Source organism: Pectinophora gossypiella, unplaced genomic scaffold (genome assembly GCF_024362695.1).
Source record: "Pectinophora gossypiella unplaced genomic scaffold, ilPecGoss1.1 Pgos_32, whole genome shotgun sequence".
In the NCBI taxonomy this organism is placed as follows: Eukaryota; Metazoa; Arthropoda; class Insecta; order Lepidoptera; family Gelechiidae; genus Pectinophora; species Pectinophora gossypiella.
The window spans coordinates 609,910-628,209 of NW_026063242.1; the positions used below are offsets into that span (position 1 = coordinate 609,910).

An 18,300-nucleotide genomic window follows, 5' to 3' on the forward strand; every position below is an offset into this window, starting at 1 on the left:
CCAGAACCAGAGAGGCCTGCAGAAGAAACAGTGAACAGTCCTCAATCCGGATCCAGCACTGAGACCCCGTTTGCTACTCCAGACTCATCTGCTTCTACAAGCCTTCAAACCTCGCCAGAAAGGGAGAGAGAAGTCATCACTACCCGCTCTGGAAGACAGGTGAAACCTAAACAAAAGTGTTTGTGCAAAAACTGCTAGTGATCATTAGATTAATGATTGCAAGAATAACTTTAATTCGAACTTTGCAGTGATAGTGTTGTGTACCTACTGCATAGAAAGTGTTGAAATATTTAAGTAGTGTTGAAATATTTAGGTTATGTTATTTTTTCTACTCCTCTACTTTAATCTGGCATTTAAATAACCAAAAAGTCTAATATAAGTACATACATAATTAAACTCTTTGAAAAAGTGTACGCTCTATGGCCTATAAAAGCATTGTTTACAAAGTGTAACTGTACTATAATGTCGCCAAAAAAGCATTGTTGTTGTTTTTTTTTTTTTTGACCTGGAAACTGGCACCTTTACTTTGTTTGGTGCCATAGATATACTATAAAAAAAAGTATACATTTGCCGCCATTTTCCCGCGCGTTGGAAAATAAATTGGAAAATTTTTGTGTTTCGTTTAAAATTACGTCGTCGTAGAAAAAGTATTGTATGCAACGTTGTATAACTAGGTCAAAAAATGCTCGTGGCGTCTCTTATTGCGATGTTCGCCAAGGCTCACATCGCAACTCACGCCACTCGCATTTTTTGACCCTTCTTATACAACTGTTGCATAAAATACTATTTTATAAGTAAAACAACAACCTTGTGTTATAATCTTTAATGTTAACAATAATAGCACATAGAATCATTTACATTATTATAAGTAGTTGCAAACATAAAACCATTGCTCCGAAACTGTAATAATATTCAATGTTGATCACAATTTCTTGTTGGTTGTTGTTAGTCTTTGTAATTCAAGTTAGGAACGTTTTGAACTTGAACATCTTGATCTGTTTTGTTTTATAAGTATTGCGCTGTTATGAAACTGTTAATTCCACTGTAGTACTTGAGAATTACTTTATATCCTTTGTATTTTGCAATATGTACTTATAGGTTAGAAATCATTAGATTTTCTTTCATGTTGACAACTGTCACTGTCATCGTTCAGAAACTTGAAGTTGTCAATATTCAATAGTGTTGCACCTTGATCAAGTAATAGAATTCTACTTTTGTAAAAAAGAAAGATGTGTGATAGTCTATGATTGATTTACTATGGCAATACTTTATTCCTAGTCTGTAAGAGTTCCTAGCTTGTAACATAATTGGTTTATAAAGAAAAATAAAAGTTTTATCTATGGTTCAACAAACAGGTTTGGGATCAGCAGATCTCAGACCGCAGGTACAATTTTACGCTAAACCAGGGCACGATAGGAGTAGGATGTGTTTAAAATGTGCGTAGGTAGGAACGGTTGCGAGCATAGTGACCATGTGTTGCTTGTGATTTGTGTAGGTACCATCATGTGTGTTTTGCTGTTAGGATTTATCCACTCTACAGTCGTTGGTAATTATAGCTACCGATTCCAAATTCACCTCAGGAGTCGATGGTAGCTATACTTACCAATAGTCGGGGTTCCGTTAGGGTGACCAATTTTATGGATTAACTAGTTTTACAAGCTAGTATAGATTATAAAATTATACTAGTATTGTGTACTATAAAAATCCTTACTAGGTGGTATTTGCATCTCTTCCCTATGAGTTGGTAACATTAAAAAAACAACTGTCGAAGTCAGACGAGTGTTGGTCGAGTCTACTGTCAACTACTGTGTTTGCGATTGAGTGTTTTAGACAAGAAATATGCCGTAAGTATATAAAATATATTATTTTTATTGATTAGCATACATCTTGAATATATCCTCTACCGTTTTCTACAAAAACCTGAACATTTAAGCCATGATTTTGTTCCAAAAACATTAAGAGAAAAATATCGTATCAAAAAAAACGTCTCTTGACACTAAAATGGAGGCAAATTACGGAATATTACACGACGCATTATATTTTATAATGTTTTAAATATACCACGTTACTTATTAGTTACTCGTGGAAACACATTATTTACCGAAATAAACAATTATTTCAGCAGATGCCCAGGATATTGATTACAGGGTACACCAAATTTGGTCAACTTTCATCATGGTAACTAAACCTACCATCGACTTATCTGGGTTTAAGGGTTCGTACAAACGGAGCGCTAGCGTTATTTTAACTTCAGTTCTAAACAATGACTTTTTTTTCAGAGATGCTATAGTTCAGCTATAGAGAGGACACAGAGAGTAATTACAAAAAAAAAAACGAATTACTAAACTGCCAGTAGATGTCCGACAGGAGCTTACGGACAGAAAGCGGCAGGCGCAATTAGATTTAGCAATAAGGCCGCCTTTTGTCTCTAGTGTCTCGATTTATTTGTTTGGTACGTCATTTTGTGCAATCAAGTATATTGTATTGCAAGACTGTAATTTTAAATTCTAATAAAAAATATATATTTTTAAGGTCCGAATGTTAAGTGCTTGGTAAAAAATGTAAATAAAACAAGCATTCAATTATAAATTGGTTTTAGTTCATATTAATAAACCTTAATTTTTCTACTGGTTTTCTTTAATTCCTGAAATCACACACACAAAATGTCTATGTTAATCTTACCCGTTATTGGTAACCATAGTTACCATCGACTTAAAAAGGCAGAAACGCTCAGTGCGAACAGAAACTTAGCGAGGGCGGCCATCTTGGTAAGAATACGGTGTTACAAATAAGTCGTGACCAGGTGTTATATTTATATTTCTTGTGTTTAAACTAAATAACATTAAAATATAATTTGAATACTAGTAAAAAGTGTAAGAAATGCGCTTTCAAATAAAAATTATTACAGTCACTAGAACATGATACTTTACATGCTATTAACAGGCATGGCTGGGATAACTGAAAAAATGAGCGGATTCTGTCAATTCTAATTGGATTTGAGATAGATTTTATAATGTGATCTTTTTTATTTTTATCTAATTAGAATCATTGCACATCTGGCTTGCTGTTTCTGAATTTTCTTTATTATAGCCACAGTAGTTTTTGAGTTACAAGCCTATTTATAACACGCCACGATATCGCCCACCGAACGCCGCGCAAGTTCGAAATGCCTGGACTGTTGAGGCTAGATTTGCTAGTGCGCCTGGACTGTCAAGTGGTTATGATAACAATCTTTTTCCGTGTACGCTGTGAGACTGTGGAATTCTCTGCCACCCTCTATTAGACAAGCTAAATCCTTGCATATTTTTCAAAATCTGCTTCGTTATTATTTTGAACGTCAGTGTGGTTACTTATAAATTATTATTTACTGCTTTTATATATGTATATTTATAGATTTTCTATTTTCCTTTTTTTTTGTGTCTTGAATGTACTCCGAGGTTACTCCTATATCCTTTTTTTTTTTTTTTTTCTATTTTTATAATGTTCTGTTTTTACCCACGACGGAACGGAGCAGGTATATGCGTTTAGGGTGAGAGATGTTTGTGTGTGCGTTTGTGCAAAGAAATGTTATTAATTATCTTCTAAACTAATAATCCGATTTTGATGCGGTTTTCAATAACGGGTTTGTGTTTGATGAGTTCATGTTATTAGACAGGTGTCATGTCTGTAACTCACTAGGGGGCGCCACAATATTAGAGTTTAGAGTCAATATTATTCGAAACGCCTCTTCAGTTTATAATAGCAATTTATTTGCAATTTATTTGCAATAGTTTTTATTAGTTAATTGTTTCTGACAGGCGTTTTTTTTTCGGTTCCATTGATTACACGTAATTACGTCGAACACGGTGCTGTTTCATTGCTACCTAAATCCCTTAAAAATCAGTAAAAAGGCATATCAGGCATATTCATGGTCCTTCGAGCCAGATTTCAGAGAAGATCACAATCAATAAATTGTAGATAATACGAAGTGATTGGCGAAGATTAAAGAAAAATCAAGATCGACTATAAGTGGCACGTGGATTGTGTGGTCAAGTGAATCAAATTCATCCAATTAATCCTCATTTAATTCATAAACTTGAACCCATCACTCAATAATCAGGTAGTATTAAGTAAACAGCCTCCGTGGTCTAGTGGTTAGAGCGTTAGGCTCACGATCTGGTGGTCCGGGTTCGATTCCCGATGAGGACATTGTCGAAATCACTTTGTGAGACTATCCTTTGTTTGGTAAGGACTTTTCAGGCTTGAATCACCTGATTGTCCGAAAAAGTAAGATGATTCCGTGCTTCGGAGGGCACGTTAAGCCGTTGGTCCCGGCTATTAGCCGTAAAAATACCTCCATCAACCCGCAGTGGAGCAGCGTGGTGGAGTATGCTCTATACCCCCTCCGGTTGATTGAGGGGAGGCCTGTGCCCAGCAGTGGGACGTATATAGGCAGTTTATGTATGTTATGTATTAAGTAAAGCAAAGTGTTGTTAATTTACGGTTAGTATAATTTTAATTACATTTATTACCCCCGACGGAACGGAGCAGGTATATGCGTTTAGGGTGAGAGATGTTTGTGTGTGCGTTTGTGCAAAGTAATGTTACCACCTATCTTTTAAACTAATGATCCGATTTTGAGGCGGTTTTCAATAACGGGATTGTGTTTGATGAGTTCATGTTCTTAGACAGGTGTGATGGCTGTAACTCACTAGGGGGTGCCACAATATTAGTGCAAAACAATGTTGCAATATAATCAAAACGAAATGTCCGATTACAATAAATTCTGTTTTCGGCAATGTGTACGTGGTAGCTTATTGCATGTTCCCAAATAATATAAAAATTACGTCTTTCTAGAGGGTGCTACAATATTAGTGAAAAATAGTATTGCAATAATATTAAAACGAATTGTCCAATTTCAATGCGGTTTTCAGCAATGGGTTCGTAGTTGAATGGTGCATGGTCTAAGATAAGTCTTATGATATTAACTCACTAGGAGGCGCTGCTATATTAGTGTGAAACGTTTATATTGCAATATTATTAAAATTAAAACGTATTGTCTGATTTCAATGCGGATTTCAGGAATGAGTTCGTGGGTGATTGGTGCATGTTTTCAGATGAGTGTTATAGAGGTAACTTTAAACAGAAAGCAACTGTATAATATATAATAAGGGACTTAATATTATGTGGTAGGATGAATCACACTTATTGTTTTGCGAGATCTTACCTACACATTATATAGATTATGATTCGTATATGCTCTCTAAAAAGTCTGAAATAAAATTAAGCAAAATTAAAAATTTTGGAAAAACCCACGACGGTAAAAATATCATCGAAAAAGAATAAAATAACTCAAAACCCCCGACTTAACCCAATTATTATGTAACGAAATATTATATTAGACTTAAAAATACTTTCTAAAAAAGAGTTGATATCTCGAGACATCGATAATAGATATACTTAAGTACCTAAACAATGAATATGGATGTTTACAGTTTTTTCCTAACGTGTCTGTTTCTCGAAGATATACTTAAATGTAGCGATAATAATTTTACCATAATACATAACCGAGGAATATCCGTCGGGGGCTGCCATTAACCCAGCTAAAGTTTTTCTAGTGACGTGAATACAATTATTGAAGAATTGTAGATGTTTAACGACGACATAAAATACACTTATGAGTATGATTAAATTTCTGTTGAAATTTCATATAGAAAAGGCAGCCCCCGACGGATATTCCTCGGTTATGTATTATGGTAAAATTATTATCGCTACATTTAAGTATATCTTCGAGAAACAGACACGTTAGGAAAAAACTGTAAACATCCATATTCATTGTTTAGGTACTTAAGTATATCTATTACCGATGTCTCGAGATATCAACTCTTTTTTAGAAAGTATTTTTAAGTCTAATATAATATTTCGTTACATAATAATTGGGTTAAGTCGGGGGTTTTGAGTTATTTTATTCTTTTTCGATGATATTTTTACCGTCGTGGGTTTTTCCAAAATTTTTAATTTTGCTTAATTTTTTATAATGAAGTGTCATCGTCTGAATCTCTTGAGTTGCTTATTATTAGGTATTTTGTGTGTACTATTTATATAAGTAGGTATATATGCTAGGTTATGTATATAGGTTAGGTATATATTATATATTATATTTGTAAGTATGTTATATATTTATTTGCATGTATTTGTTGTTAAGTTGTATGCATAGTTTGTACCCGCAATCTTTCAATTATTTTTTTTTTTTTACCTTTTTCCTCACCTTATGGTTGTCTGGAAGAAATCGCTTTAAGCGATAAGGCCGCCATTTGCCATGTACTTAGTTAAGAGACTTTTTGTAATTATTTCTTTTTATTTTGGTGCAATAAAGTGTATTTGTATTGTATTGTATTGTAACAATATGTGCAGTTTATGTATGCTTATCTATTTGACTTTACTGACGCGTACGGAATGACTACTTACGACTTATTTTGACTGGACTATTTTATATTTTGTTTTACGTTTGGGTTATGTGTCAATTTTTACAATGGAAATTGTGCCTATTGCCACATAGACTGAACGAAATGCTCTTCTTGTAGTTCTGTGTCTTGGAATCCATATTGCTGGGTAATAAAGGTAATTATTGCCTGGAAATGGGGAAATCAATATGCAGGATGAGGTAATCATGTTTTAGAGGTAACCTCATGGATTTACATTTTTATCTCATTCTTTGTGAATCTATACTGATGGTTCAGTTTGGGTTGTAACCTTGCTGTGTTTTATTGTAGTTAGAATTCCCTCGAGGATTCTTTTCGAGAACCAATCTTGTGTTGACCCCAGGATGAACCGCTATGGTTTCAGCCAGCGCTGCGACTTTGGATAGTAAGGTTGGATTGCCTCCTTGGTAAAAGCCGGTCGCAAAGGCCGGTCATTGGATGGGTGACCACAAAAAAAAAAGTTTTCATTTCGAGCTCCTCCGTGCTTCGGAAGGCACGTTAAGCCGTTGGTCCCGGCTGCATTAGCAGTCGTTAATAACCACCAATCCGCACTGGGCCCGCGTGATGGTTTAAGGCCCGATCTCCCTATCCATCCATAGGGAAGGCCCGTGCCCCAGCAGTGGGGACGTTAATGGGCTGATGATGATGATGCCTCCTTGGTAATGCTCTCTCTAATAATTCTATTATGATCCTCTCTGGGACTAATCAGTTTCTCATGGCTTATTAAGTCATGTAAATCATTTAACTTACAAATTTATTTTGAAGTATAAAAGTCTGGATACCATGAGATGAAGGTAATGGCTTTTAATAAACTTATACAATTTATTTGTGTTATTTTATTATTAACCTACCTGATTATACCTTATAATGTCACTGCTGCCAGATAGTGACATACCTATCATTATAACCTATACCTTGTCCCGGGGTTTACCTGGCCTGATTTCACTATGTGTTTACTATATGTAATATTATTGCAATAATGCATTTATGCATAACAATTACATCCAGTTTGACTGCATATATTCTTGTGTTTCATGGTTGGTGTCATATTCATGACCATCCATCTCACATTCATACTTATTCTGGTGGCTGGTGTTATTGCAATGCCGCTGAAGCCATAGTAGGGACGTTAGGGACATTTTTGCTTAGTATACTCGGGGGTCAATCCAGTTCGGTAGTCTCTGCTTCTGTTGATCCTCTTGCACTCTGGTGTATTAGGGGGACGATCAGTGATGAGTAGCTGCATATTGACCTCCGGTTGCTAAGTCGCTCATTTTTCTTATCTTTAGCGCCATGGCTATGGTGCTGACTATGCATCACAATGACTTTTGTTAGATTGGATGTAAATCTGTCTAACTTAAATAATTTTATTACATATGTGAAATTGGTGTTGGGAAGCTCTTCCCTTTACCTACCAATTTATTTTACCTAATGCTTCTGATAGGCCACTTTTATGTGCATATCAATTATTGGATCCGTTCCATAGACCCATTTGTTGTTGATGAGGGGGGCCAGACGAGCGATGATGAGGCCACATTGGTTTTGAGCGATGGTCGGGATTCTTTACCACCTTTCTTTTTTAATTATCTACTATTTCTTATGTTATTCGTAAGCTTTAAGATAAGATTTTTACTTTCAGTCTATTACATCATATATTAAGTTTCTAACCAATTTCTTACTTTCTTATTAGTCTTTATAAGTAGTATATTATGTTAGTATTATTCTTTATTTACATGCCCTCAATAACATGCATTCATATCTGACTCAGCTACCTTCATATAAAATAATTTAAGTTACTACAAAACACAACATAAGGTCCTACTTTTATACTAGACGATTACAACAATATTGGCCATTTTAATCACTTAGTTGAGTATAACCCAGAGTCGAATCCTGGTCAGTTTAGTCGTGGGTTAGTTATGGAATTATTTAACTACTTAAAGGAGGTGGGGTGTTACAACTCCACTCCATTAAAAATACACTCGCCTGCAAAACTATGTACTACAATTTTAAAATTCCTTTTTTTGTAAACTTTAGAAGTGAGAGATTTAAAATAAAAATATTCTACTAGATAATTTTATCAGCTTTCTTTGTAACTATTGAAATACTTACTTACATAAGTAAGTAGTAACCATCTTACTTTCGGACAATCAAGTGATCAGCCTGTTATGTCCTAACCAAACTAGGGATTAGAAAGTAATTTTTGTCATTTTTCCCTACCGGGATTCTAACCCGGGACCTCCGGATTGTGTTTAAAGTTTATTATAGAGAAATCATCAGCAAGCATGTTTGGCTGAATGAAGTCGTAAGTGTTAGTTCGAGAAACCATATTTAAACTTACTTTAGAACGCTGTGAAGTATAGATAGTATACTTTAGTAGACAGTCAATATGTTTATGTTGTTTGGAAAATTTGGTAGGTGTAAGTAGTATAATTACGAGTATAACCAAAGACTTAGTAGCGCGAGTCTCTATAAGTTTTAGATTTCTAGATATATTTTTTTAAATTTGTTTGTTGTGTTTATTTTTTTAAATGTTATAGAAGGTTGATTCTTTGCAGGAACCATCCGTACACGGCGCGCCCCGTGGCCTGAGCCGTTGTTCACCTCGTCGCCCAACCCGTCGCCGGCACTGTCGCCCTCCTCGTCGGCCAACTCGCCGCCGGCCCCGTCTCCCGTTTGTTCGCCCGACCCATCGCACTACCTACGGCCGGCCGTGTCGCCTGCCCCGTCACTCGGACCATGGTCGGTTCCGTCTCCTACCCCGTCACTCGGATCATGGTCGGCTCCGTCGCCTACCCGGTCACTCGGAGAATGGCCGGCCCCGTCTCCCGTCCATTCGCCCAAGTCGACGCCCGCCCCGTCAGCCAACTCGTCGCTGACCCTGCCACCGATCCGGTGTCCCGTGCCGGCACCCAACCGGTCGCCAAGGCCGGCCCTGTCGCCTACCCCGTCACTCGAACCATGGTCGGTTCCGTCTCCTACCCCGTCACTCGGACGATGGTCGGCTCCGTCTCGTACCCTGGCACTCGAGCCATGGCCGGCTCCGTCGCGTACCCGGTCACTCGGAGAATGGCCGGCCCCGTCTCCTGTGCCGGCACCCTACCGGTCGCCATGGCCGGCCCTGTCGCCTTCCCCGTCACTCGAACCATCGTCGGTTCCGTCTCCTACCCCGTCACTCGGACCATGGCCGGCTCCGTCGCGTACCCGGTCACTCGGAGAATGGCCGACCCCGTCTCCCGTGCCGGCACCCTACCGGTCGCCCTGGCCGGCCCTGTCGCCTTCCCCGTCACTCGAACCATCGTCGGTTCCGTCTCCTACCCCGTCACTCGGACCATGGCCGGCTCCGTCGCGTACCCGGTCACTCGGAGAATGGCCGGCCCCGTCTCCCGTGCCGGCACCCTACCGGTCGCCATGGCCGGCCCTGTCGCCTACCCCGTCACTCGAACCATCGTCGGTTCTGTCTCCTACCCCGTCACTCGGACCATGGCCGGCTCCGTCGCGTACCCGGTCACTCGGAGAATGGCCGGCCCCGTCTCCCGTGCCGGCACCCTACCGGTCGCCATGGCCGGCCCTGTCGCCTTCCCCGTCACTCGAACCATCGTCGGTTCCGTCTCCTACCCCGTCACTCGGACCATGTCCGGCTCCGTCGCCTACCCGGTCACTCGGAGAATGGCCGGCCCCGTCTCCCGTGCCGGCACCCTACCGGTCGCCATGGCCGGCCCTGTCGCCTTCCCCGTCACTCGAACCATCGTCGGTTCCGTCTCCTACCCCGTCACTCGGACCATGGCCGGCTCCGTCGCCTACCCGGTCACTCGGAGAATGGCCGGCCCCGTCTCCCGTGCCGGCACCCTACCGGTCGCCATGGCCGGTGAAACGGAAATCTTTTACTACCTATAGACAAGGTAAGTAAATAGGAAATGGTGTTATGAAAATACAGAATGTTTCAGAAATTTATAAAGTGGTGTTTACCTGAAGGGCACAGCTAGATGTTATAGACCGGTGAGCATGAGACAAAGAAAACTCCCTTTGAATCCGTACAATGTATATTCTTATAACATTTAATTAACAAGTACAACCATAGGTAGGTGAACACCCTATGGAGGGAGACAGGTCGCGCTTTGGTCCGTCAGGTTAATTGTCACTCCGTTACAACCATGGGATATCACTATGTTTAAAACACTGTCCGTACACCTGTAGGCACCTCACTTACTCGAGGACCTCCGACTATCAGGCCTACCTGAGGCGTTCCGGAATACCGTACAGGTGATGAGTTGAGGCCGGCTCAGGCCAGGGCGTGCTGGACGATGGCGGCGCAGCGGGCCAACTGTTACGCAGCTGGCGGGCTGCACGTCCACCGGTCAACCTCGCAGTCCTTCACCGGGCCTTATCCGGAGTGTTGACAAAAGGAGAGGCGCGGCACATCCACATGCGCGCCGCACAAAGGAAAGCTTCGACGTGCAAACAACCAAGGCAAGCTCCGCCGAAATGAAGCTTGAAATAACTTGCAAACGCAGAAGAAAACAGTAGCAATCTTCATTCACAAAATTTGTTGAAATAGTCTGATCCAATCATAAACTTCTTCATAGAACTTAAAAACGTCAGAAATTTGAACAAAACTTTAAAGACGTTAAAACAATTAAAACTCAAAAACTTTAAAAACTCAAAAACTTTAAAAAACAAAAACCCCATCTGCAACAAGGAATGGCAATGATTAGCATGTGGTTCAGCTGACAGCGTGGCAAGGCAACTCACGAGTGTAAAACAAAGAAAATATCCCAAGTAGCAAACAAGAATTGTGATTAAGTCATATATGTCTAAACTTTAGCTAAAGTGAGATTTATCCAAATCAAATAGGACTTATTAGGACTTCATAAATTCATTTCCTTCTTTAATACTATATAGTTTTCAACAAATCCTACTTTAGATAATTTAGAATACACAAAACCAAGTTAAGTATTCTCAAAACTATTTAGTCTTATCTCAGCCTACTGTTAAGTCTAAAAGTATATTTTTACTTTACTCAGATTATTTGAAGGCTCACTTAATACTAAATTGATTTACTGAAGTATCAGTTTAGTCTTGTAAAGTAAAAAAGGAATTGCCTAGATATACTTAAGGCAATTTTAATACTAAGCTTTGAGATTAGATTAGTTAAGATTATTTGTTGCTCTTATACAAGACTGTTTTATTCGTTTTTGACTACAAAAAGTAAAACATAAGAAAAGTCTATTCACTGGACGATAAAATCGAAATAGAAGCAAGCAGAAAGATGGACGAAGTTCAAAAAATAAAAAGATCTGGTGGTTTTCGAATGCAGAAAATGAAATACAGAAAATTAACCTGTGATAATGCACATCCTACTGTTTTTGTTAGCGATGCGATATCTTCTTCATTGCTATCATTTTTTTCTATCGATTAGTATAACACAATCATTCAATTTTGTCAAAAAAATCGTAAGTTCCTGTTTTTCAATTCCGAACCAGCGTGTTGTACCTACGTCTCGCACAAATCTTCTCAAAAATGATTAAACTAGTCTAACCTAGTCTAAGCGCACGGCAACACTACACCATGAAAAATCGAGTTTTATATTAAAAACCTGCTAAGTTCAAATTTAAAAGTAGGTACCTATTAGTCTAATAATAAATAAATACTTTTCTTTCTTCTTTCATTCTTTCTTTTAATAATTTTAAAAATGTACCTATTTTTAACAAAGTTTCATTGACAATCATAAACATATCTATTTTAAGTTTTGTATATGGTAAAATGCATTTAAAGTGGGCATTAGATTCGCTTCCAATATTTTTTTAGCTTGATAAAGTCATCGGGAACTTGGTCGCCATTTTTAACAATAATGTTTTTGGTGGAATTAGAAACTACCGTGCACACGCACGTCGTTAATCAAATTGCAAGGGTTCTTCGTGTATACAATATTCAACGGATACTCGTTAATTTTTACAAAAATCACATTGTATCCGTTGGCAATTAGAAGCGCGGTGATCGTACCAACTTTGCGTCAGCGAACCATGTACCTATGAGAATGTATGCGCGGTGACTCGTTAGCAAATTGAGTTTGTTTGTAACTAAAAAACTTTGCTAACGATAATATTGAACTTGGCTCTCATTTCACATTTATGTTTTTGATTGGAAATCATTACTTTTTGTAGGTAAGTACATATCCTCGTAACGCGTGGGTCCTTTTAAAAGGACAAATTCAAAACTAAAAGTCGACTTTATAAAAATAAAACATTTGAATACCTATTAAACTTGTTTAAGATTCACGGTAAGTTAAAAAAAATATATGCCAGTAAAATGGATGAGAGTTGTGTTGTATCATGGGCGAAAAGCTGACAACCTATCACCGCTAAACACATGTTCCAACTTGCTTACCTACCCTCATAGTACTTGTCGAATGTGGCATCAAGTGGTTCCATGATCACTTAGTGCTCTGCCTACCCCGATAGGGCATATAGGCGTGATATGTTATGTTAAGTTAATCTACATACCTACCACAAAAAGACCGGCTGTCATGAGTTTTGATTACTTACTGATTCTTACATCTATAGTTAGGTACAGGCACTAATTAGGTATTTATGTTAAGCGTTCATAATAGAATCTAATTATTTAAAAGTTGCTAGTTTTTTTTTCCTTTGTATTCATCTAATTACCTATCTGCATACCAAATTTTAACTTTCTAGGTCATCTGCAACTGGGTTAGAGTTTTGATCTATATATCAATGATAAAAATGAGGATTTTTGGATATTAATATCTAAATAACCGTTTGAGATAAGCTTATGAAATTTAGAACACATATGTATGTTGCAAGTCTCAATATATGAGCCAAATTTGATACGTTTATGTGATATAGTTTTTGATTTATGAGGGGGTCAAAAGTGGCTCCAGATGGTTCGTGTAATATTACACACGGTGCGGCTCACCAGTTCTATTTCTTGAACTTGGCTTGACACGCTACCGCGTGTCTAGATACTTTTCTTTCTTCTTTCATTTCATTATTCCTTTTAATAATTTTAAAAATGTACCTATTTTTAACTAAGCTTTATTCACAATCATAAATATATTTTAAGTTTTGTGTATGGTTAAATGCATTTAAAGTGAGCATTAGATTCGATTCCAATATGTTTTTAGCTTGATAAAAGTCATCGGGAATTTGGCCGCCTTTATTAACAATAATGTTTTTGGTGGGATTAGAAACTACCGCGCACACACACGACGTTAATCAAATTGCAAGGGTTCTTCGTATATACAATATTCAACGGACACTCGTAAATTTTTACAATAATCACATTGTTTCCGTTGGCAATTAGAAGCGCGGTGATCGTACCTATTTTGCGTCAGCGAACCATGTAGGTAACCTATGAGAATGTATGCGCGGAGACTCATTAGCAAATTGAGTTTATGTTTGTTAGTTCCATTTCTGATAAATATTAAACAATTAAGTAAATCACATTCCTATCCAAGTAAGAACTTAGCATAACAATATTGTTTATCTTCCACGAGTCGAAAAACTTACCTCTTAAACAAACATACTTTCCATACGTTTTAAAAGCTCGTTCGATTTTAATTGTTACTTGTTACATAGCTAATTCTGGCACAAAATAAACAAACATGATTTTAAGACAATACCTACTTCACTAAATCAAAATAGAGGATAACTTTAGATATAAGAGTTTTAAGTAGGAATTCACTAAATACTTTTTGTCTTAAGTGGGTATACTCCTAGACAATTAAAGTAAAATTTATCTTAACTAGTACTTGATGAAGTGCAACTTGACTTTACTTTTCTAAACTGATTCTTACGAAATCAATTGTTTCTAAAGTCTTACTTCATTTAGAAAAATATTACTTAACGCCATTTTGCACTTACGGGACGAAAACAAGTAATTTTTTTTGACAATATTATCGTCAAAAACTGAAGTAAATTAATATAATATTTCTGTTGTAGTAACAATTACTGCGTTCAGCTGTCACATATTAATAGAAAATGAATTTATCTGTACCATATGTCACCATTTTTTTTATTTGCTGAATAATCAATACAAATTTTATTATTATTTTTCTGGTATATTCAAGGCCCTTCTGTTTTTTAACACTTTCTATCGATTTTACACGAGAAACAATCATGCGTTTATAATTTCCTGTATGTGAAACGGCGGAATAACCTTTTGTTAAAATAACAACTAGTATTTTAGTCGCCATTTTCTTACAGACTTCATTTCTTGTGTTAATGTAAATGTTCGCCATTATATTCTAAAATAAAGACGCGTGAAGTAAAAATCGTTTTAAGTATGACCTGAAGTTTTACTTCGTTAAGTTACAATTGACTCAGTGCAATTCAATCCTATAGTCTTAACTAAGTATTGTAGATATCTTCAAGTATACATTCTTGGTATTAAGTGATACTACAAGAATTCTAAGTTTAGAATACGCAAGAACATTGTCTAAAGTAGGGTTTAAGTCTGACTTAGCGTTGTCTTAAGTCTGTCTTGTATAAGAGTTAAAGTATGTGCCCACTTTTACTAAACTGTGTCTTCAAGATATCTTGAGGGATATCTTGGAGACATATAAGACTTATCCAAGACAAGGGCTTGATTTAGTCTACTTGCCTTCAAGATATCTACAATTCTCTTTTAAGACAATCGGTTGCTACTACTTACAGGTTCATCCGGGATAGTTGGGCATCGCTCGGATGAAACCTAAACCCACCCACTGGACCTTCGGCGATGGGATTTCAGTGATGTTGCTGAAAACAAGGACCTCGAGGTTATCACAAAGTTGGTGCAAAAATATGCACGAAGAATTGCGAGGACTCACCATCTCGGTTAAGTTATTTATTTAAATCGAGACATCGGCTCTTGATGTCGCCGATAAATCGTGGCTTTTAATTTGCCCACATTATTGTTACGGCAGTGGAGTCTCCGGCGCTCTCGCGACGTCCCCACTTTCCATAACCTGTCTCTCAGCTCAGCCACCTGTCAGTCTGACACACGAACCCACAATATTGCCAAACTAGAAAAAATCTACCAAACCATAAATTCGCCGAATCAACGACAACAATCGATCGACTTGTTTGATCCCAAAATTTAAACAATATAATTATAATATATCAAAATAAATGTTGCAGATAATTTTAATATAATAATTTAGAACAAAAGAAAATTATTAAAATGTTCGGGCCCATCGATAACCCTGCAGCGCCATCTGTGATTTCCTGCGGGTAAAATATAAAACAACGATATATCGCCAGAAACCACAAGATGTCGCTACAAGGCTCGTTGGTCCGAAAACCGAAATGCTTCGTTACAATACCCCCCTACCCACGAGAGGTTTCGAACTGGGTGAGAAACACGGCTGCCCTCAGCCATAGAGCCTGGGGCGCACAACCAGTCTAAATTTAAAAACTGTCTCCAAAGACGAGACGACAAAACAATTCTATGGACGTAACGAAGCACAAACAACATCTACACAGCACAACCCTAAGCACAACAATTACCCCGACCTGTTATTCATCACCATTCATTGATCACCTTTCACTTCTTTCATATAGTAGCACCCAGTATCCATTTCACTGGGTGTCACCCACATTCATACCCCTGATGAGCTGACGACTCTCATAGTGTCACTCGATACCCCAATTCTAAAGACAAAGACAAAAAACAAAACAACAGTTGCTAGCCACTCTACAGTCGTTGGTAATTATAGCTACCGATTCCAAATTCACCTCAGGAGTCGATGGTAGCTATACTTACCAATAGTCGGGGTTCCGTTAGGGTGACCAATTTTATGGATTAACTAGTTTTAAAAGCTAGTATAGATTATAAAATTATACTAGTATTGTGTACTATAAAAATCCTTACTAGGTGGTATTTGCATCTCTTCCCTATGAGTTGGTAACATTAAAAAAACAACTGTTAAAGTCTGACGAGTGTTGGTCGAGTCTACTGTCAACTACTGTGTTTGCGAGTGAGTGTTTTAGACAAGAAATATGCCGTAAGTATATAAAATATATTATTTTTATTGATTAGCATACATCTTGAATATATCCTCTACCGTTTTCTACAAAAACCTGAACATTTAAGTCATGATTTTGTTCCAAAAACGTTAAGAGAAAAATATCGTATCAAAAAACGGCTCCTGACACTACAATGGAGGCAAATTACAGAATATTACACGACGCATTATATTTTATAATGTTTTAAATATATCACGTTACTTATTAGTTACTCGTGGAAACACATTATTTACCGAAATAAACAATTATTTCAGCAGATGCCCAGGATATTGATTACAGGGTACACCAAATTTGGTCAACTTTCATCATGGTAACTAAACCTACCATCGACTTATCTGGGTTTAAGGGTTCGTACAAACGGAGCGCTAGCGTTATTTTAACTTCAGTTTTAAACAATGACTTTTTTTTTTCAGAGATGCTATAGTTCAGCTATAGAGAGGAGACAGAGAGTAATTACAAAAAAAAAAAAACGAATTACCAAACTGTCAGTAGATGTCCGACAGGAGCTTACGGACAGAAAGCGGCAGGCGCAATTAGATTTTGCAATAAGGCCGCCTTTTGTCTCTAGTGTCTCGATTTATTTATGTTTGGTACGTCATTTTGTGCAATCAAGTATATTGTATTGTAAGACTGTCATTTTAAATTCTAATAAAAAAATATATTTTTAAGGTCCGAATGATAAGTGCTTGGTAAAAAATGTAAATAAAACAAGCATTCAATTATAAATTGGTTTTAGTTCATATTAATAAACCTTAATTTTTCTACTGGTTTTCTTTAATTCCTGAAATCACATACACAAAATGTTAATCTTACCCCGTTATTGGTAACTATAGTTACCATCGACTTAAAAAGGCAGGAACGCTCAGTGCGAACAGAAACTTAGCGAGGGCGGCCATCTTGGTAAGAATACGGTGTTACAAATAAGTCGTCACCAGGTGTTATATTTATATTTCTTGTGTTTAAACTAAGTAACATTAAAATATAATTTGAATACTAGTAAAAAGTGTAAGAAATGCGCTTTCAAATAAAAATTATTACAATCCCTAGAACATGATACTTTACATGCTATTAACAGGCATGGCTGGGATAACTGAAAAAATGAGCGGATTCTGTCAATTCTAATTGGATTTGAGATAGATTTTATAATGTAATCTTTTTTTATTTTTATCTAATTAGAATCATTGCACGTCTGGCTTGCTGTTTCTGAATTTTCTTTATTATAGCCACAGTAGTTTTTGAGTTACAAGCCTATTTATAACACGCCACGATATCGCCCACCGAACGCCGCGCAAGTTCGAAATGCCTGGACTGTTGAGGCTAGATTTGCTAGTGCGCCTGGACTGTCAAGTGGCTAGAGGCTTATTTAAGGAGTCACTACCCGCTCCGTCGAAAAACAAAAAAAATAGTCAACCTAATGAGGTTTCCTATTTAAATGAATTTCTAATAAATGGCTACTATAAAGCCTAAAAAAATGTTGTCACGAGCAACATAAAAAACTATCTTAAATAGTTGGCTATAACCGCCTAAACAAAAAACATAAAAATATGAAACGCTAAGTTGAGCGTTCATAAAAACGCTGCGTTGCAGACGCTAGTGTGTATGGGCCTTATCAGCGCACCATTAACACACAAAAAAAAAAACATTAAACATAAACAAACATAAAACATCTATTGGTAAATGTACCTAGTTATTTTAAAATCAAAAGACTAATTAATAGTCTTTAACTACATAAAAAGATATGTGTTTGTTATAAATAGGTTGTTACTAGGTCCTAATGACACAAGTAACCCCAAAAAATTTTTCTAAATGTT

General features: G+C 37.3%; 2 long non-coding RNA genes across 4 annotated transcripts; both read left to right on the forward strand.

Annotated features, from left to right (window-relative positions):
* The first annotated feature begins 1,705 nt into the window (after positions 1-1,705).
* Positions 1,706-2,345, forward strand: LOC126380955 (uncharacterized). Of its 2 annotated transcripts, none has more exons than XR_007568598.1 (2): positions 1,706-1,844; positions 2,123-2,345. It is a non-coding gene; the product is annotated as an uncharacterized LOC126380955 (long non-coding RNA). The 2 variants fall into 2 exon arrangements; XR_007568599.1 differs by having other exon boundaries at positions 1,766-1,844; positions 2,126-2,345.
* A 13,810-nt stretch (positions 2,346-16,155) lies between these two features.
* LOC126380954 (uncharacterized) lies at positions 16,156-17,253 on the forward strand. Of its 2 annotated transcripts, XR_007568596.1 has the most exons (3): positions 16,156-16,467; positions 16,744-16,799; positions 16,903-17,253. It is a non-coding gene; the product is annotated as an uncharacterized LOC126380954 (long non-coding RNA). The 2 variants fall into 2 exon arrangements; XR_007568597.1 differs by having other exon boundaries at positions 16,156-16,799.
* The last annotated feature ends 1,047 nt before the right edge of the window (positions 17,254-18,300 follow it).